The 5,017-nt window shown below is 32.9% G+C and overlaps 1 non-coding gene across 1 annotated transcript; it reads left to right on the top strand.

Annotated features, from left to right (window-relative positions):
• The first annotated feature begins 4,706 nt into the window (after positions 1–4,706).
• LOC115852496 (U6 spliceosomal RNA) lies at positions 4,707–4,814 on the top strand. Its single transcript, XR_004039173.1, has one exon. It is a non-coding gene; the product is annotated as a U6 spliceosomal RNA (small nuclear RNA).
• The last annotated feature ends 203 nt before the right edge of the window (positions 4,815–5,017 follow it).

Genomic DNA, 5,017 nt, shown 5'->3' with positions numbered 1-5,017 from the left:
GCCTGCATCAAACTAAAAAGCTTTTGCACAGCAAAGGAAACCATCAACAAAATGAAAATGTAAGCTACCAAATGAGAGAAAATATTTGAAAATTATATATCTGATAAGGGGTTAATATCCAAAACATATTAAAAAACTCATAGGGCTCAATAACAAAAGGCAAACAATCTGATTTAGAAATGGGCAGAGGATTTGAATAGATATTTTTCCAAACAAAGACATACAGTGCCTTTTAATATACCTGGCCAACAGGTATATTAAAAGGCACTCAACATCAGTAATCATCAGGGAAATGCAAATCAAAACCACACTGAGGTATCACCTCTTGGCTATTATCAAAAAGATAAGTAACAAGTGTTGGTGAGGATGTGGAGAAAAGGGAACCCTTGTGTACTGTTGGTGGGAATGTAAATTGGTGTAGCCACTATGAAAAATAGTATGGAGGTTCCTCAAAAAGTTAAAAACAGAACTACCATAGGATGAACTAATTCCTGCTGAGTGTTTATCCAAAGGAAAAAGAATCACAATCCCAAAGAAATATCTGCATCCCCATGTTCACTGCAACATTATTTACAATAGTCAAGACCTGGAAGCAACCTAAGTGTCCACCTACAGATGAAGAGATGTTTTTAAATGTGAATAATATTCTAATATATATATGTGTGTGTGTGTGTGTGTGTGTGTGTGTGTGTGTATTAGAATATTATTCAGCCATAAAAAAGAAGGAAACCCTGCCATTTGCAACAACATAAATGTACCCTGAAGGCATTATGCTAAGTAAAATAAGTCAGAAAGAGAAAGACAATACTGTATTATCCCACTTATATGTAGAATCTTAAAAAAAAAAAAACCTCACAGAAACACAGAACAGATTGGTGGTTGCCAGAGGTAGGGGGTGGGGGTGGGCAAAATGGGTGAAGGTGGTCAAAACGTACAAACTTCCAGTTATAAAATAAGTTCTAGTATGTAGGGTTATAATACTGTATTATATATTTGTAAATTGCTAAGAGAATAAATATTAAAAGTTCTCATCACAATAAAAAGTATTGTAACTATGTAAGGTGATTATATTAACTAGATTTATCATGGTAATCAATTTTTAATATATACAAATATCAAATTGTGTTGTACACCTGTGTTATATGTCAATTATATCTCAATAAAAAATAAAATCATTATATGTTAACATTAATAAATTATTTAAATTAATAGCAATTTACTGAGAACAGTGGCATTGTTTTACATCTTTGCAAAATTTCTTTACTGTCTGGCTTAATATAAGATAGCTGGAATCTCATACCTGCTTCTGCATTCAGTCCGTACATGTCACATGTTACATGTCATATAACCTCAAGAAAATTCTTCTGTATACCCACAAGAGAAAAAGTGAAAAATGAAAATAGCTTATTAGTAGTATCACGAACATTGTTTTGACCTGACAGACAACCTGAAATGGTCCCAGGGGTCTTGAGACCACATGTGGAGAACTGTTGCTCTGAGAATTGCTTTCTTCACCATATCCAACCTCACCACAATGGTTTCAGAGAGGTCAAGCCCTTGCCATTTCTGCTGCATGAATCTCTCCAGGTGTCCACAGTTGACTAGTTGAGTAATAGAGAAGGAACCCAAGGAGACTTAATTTAACTTTCTCTCTGAAGAATTTATATTTAAGATGGAAAGATAATAAGTTAGTCCCTTGTCTGGCTGGATGGGTAACATATAAACATGAAACTGTGTGGCAGCTATTTTCAGAACACCATGTAGATTATATACTAGAGAAAGCCATTCTGCAAAGAGAAAACAATAATGCAAAGGATCAAGTGAAGTAGAGGCCAGAATTAGAGAGCATGCTGATGACTTGGCATCACACAGTCCAGGCCCTTTACAGTCTTCCTGCATTTGCAGTAATCAACACCTTGGCATTCCAATAATAAACTTCCATTTTCTTTTGGTTTCCTCATGTTGGTTTCTGATATTAAAGAGTCCTACTTAATACACAGTGGTTTTCTTTATAGTTATAATTGCTTTGAAACAGACAATATAACATCAAAGGGGCATTTAGAAGTCCTGTGAAGCAGCTCTAAGTTGGAATTTTTTTTAAATATATTATTTCCTAAGAAATATGAAATATGAAATTCAACAAGTATGTTGATTTCCTCCTGAAATGCTCACAGGCAAAAAGCTAACTGCACAAGCACAGCACTCATTACTTTGGAAATATCTAAATTATATTATTCTCGGTGGTCATTTTATATGTCCTAATAAAAAAATGCAACAAATTATTTTCTAAAATGTAAAGGTTCACCTATATGAGAAATGGTAATATAAGATTAAAACTCAATATAGGATTAAAACTCAGAAGCAATTACAGTAGGGATTAGATATGGCCACGTTAATATGAATTTAGCTCTGATTTGAGGGAAAGGACATAAATTAAATGACAACTCTTCTAGAACTGGGATGTAGATACTTTTTCTTATGGCTAAGAAGGTCCTTTCAAAATGTCTTCTGAATATGACTAATATTTGTTGCATATAACTTTACTTGCCTAGAGCTATGCAAGTGTTTCACAAACGTTACCATTTAATCCTTACAACAACCCAACGATGAAGATAATTATCCTCATTTTACAAATATGAGAAGTATAGTTCAGGAATATGGCCTGAGATCACATGGTTTACAAAACAAAGAGACTGAATATGAACCTGTATATTTAACTTCAAAGTCTGTACTTTCTCATTTAAACTACAGCAAATACTTGCTTTGTACAGCTTAAATATTAAACCCAATTGAGAAAAATCAATCAAATAAAAATGAAGCACACATAAACTCAAGTAAATAAACTATATGCCCATCTTTTCAAGCATTCTATTTCTTTGCATAGAGCCTCGCTCATGGCAAGCATTCAACAAATATTTTTTAATTTATTAATACAGAAAATGGATTTGATTTATTGCTGAGAAATCATAAATGTGATCAGGTAAAAAGAAACCATATTGGAATTTTTAGACTACTTTTTTCCACTGGGTAAACTTTTGCTTCCCTCATCAAATAATAAAAATAAAAAGTTATTCACTCTTCATTAGCATTTATGTCTAAATGTCTTCCCTGATCAAGCTCTTGAGAAGAAAAATATGAAATACTATTCAGAGTCTATTAAAATTTGTTGAAAATATTTTATATCAAGTAATACACTAAAAGGTTTACATACATCATTTCATTTAATCTTTTTAAAAAAAATTTTGGCCACACTGTGTGGCATGTGGGATCTAGTTCCCGAACCAGGTATAGAACCTGAGCCCCTTGCAGTGGAAGCACAAAGTCTTAACCACTGGACTGCCAGGGAAGTCCCATTTCATTTAATCTTCATTACAGAAGAGGAAAGTAAAGTATACAGGTAATAAGTATATGTCCTTGGATTACTATGTCAGTAATTGTAAATCCAAAATCGGAGCCCAAGTCTTCTAAATCCTGTGTAGTTTCCATTATACCAGTAGCTTCCAAAGTGGGGTCCAAGTACCCAAGGAGTATACAGGATCAAAAAAATTATTAAAGCTTCTATTTATATATATTATAAATATACATTTATAGTATAAACTCTGTTACATACTATATATTTAATTATTTTTATGACTTACAAATTATATTAGTATAGTATAACAAGTATAAAATTTATACATAAATATATACTTATTGAGTGCATGTAAGTAAAAATATATTGTTGATGGAAGTCACAGTCAAAAACTACACTATACCACACTGCCCTTCCATAACCGTCTCTCCAAAACACACAATACACACACACAGAGTAAATTAAAGGAATAAATGGGCTAAGATCTTTGTCTACAGCCAGTACATGCTGAAACTTGACACAGACTAACCTTGTTCTGCTCACTCATAGGTATAAACTAGGAAATCCTCTGCCTGGAAAGCCTATCTCTAGACCTATCCTCTGGGAGCCTTCAATCATAAACATCAATAGTCCAGGCCTGCCACAGCTTCATCAACTTAGGTTTCTAGTTTCTTCATTAATAGGTCAAAGTTGGTTCAAAAAGGGCTGGCTGGGATGCCAATGTACATGATATATGGAGAAAAAGAAAGTTTAAAGAAATAGAGGAACACTTAATGTAGGTATTGTAGAAGTCTTTCCTATCAAACTAATATGAACTGAATTCCCAAATTAAAAAAAAAAGAAGTATTAAGAATCAGTAGGAGATTTTCAAAACAAACTCTTCAAAACCTTTCAACAATATTCCAGTATAGACATAGCAGCTGATCAAAGCTCGCTCCTTAAAGCCCTATTTGTTAAAAACAGAAACAGCCAATTAGAAAAGAGAACCCAAGTAAATGGTAAGAAGTCAATTAAAGGAATTAAAATAAGTAGTAGAATATCATCAGAAAAGAATAAAAGGAATATGAGGAAAAGGTAAAATTCTTATGTCAGTTCAAATTGAATAGATTATTCACAACAGCAAACTTCCAAAAAATAAGAAGGGAAAGAACTGTTCAGGGGAAGCCTATCAGTTTAAGCCATACTCAAATATAAACCATAACGAATGCTGATAGTGTGAAAAGGTAAGACACTGAAAAAGTTAAGAAGTCCAATTGGGCCAATTTAGGGATCCAACAATGACAAACCTCCAAAAATATAATTATCATTTTACTGAATCCACTACTATCACAAGGCAATAGGAACAAAGCCAATAGTACTTGCTTTGTTGGCACATATTACTAAAACTGAAATGATATAGAAAAGATTACTATAATCCCTATGCAAGGGTGACATGCCAGTTCTTAAACTGTTTTATATTTTTCTTATGTTTAAAAAAAGAAGTGCAGGAAGGATGAATCAGAAACTAATGAGATTAGTTACATACAGGTGTTAAGGGGGAACAAAATGGAAGGGACTGTGGAGAGGGCAGTGACTCTTTCGTGAATATACATTTAATACAATTTTGACATTGACTTTTTGAATCATGTTGTTTTATGTATTCAAAAATAAAATTAAAAACACTAG

This window comes from Globicephala melas, chromosome 2 (genome assembly GCF_963455315.2).
Source record: "Globicephala melas chromosome 2, mGloMel1.2, whole genome shotgun sequence".
Taxonomy (NCBI): Eukaryota; Metazoa; Chordata; class Mammalia; order Artiodactyla; family Delphinidae; genus Globicephala; species Globicephala melas.
The sequence above is the reverse complement of the archived record's forward strand: the minus strand, read 5'-3'. Positions and strand labels throughout refer to the sequence as shown.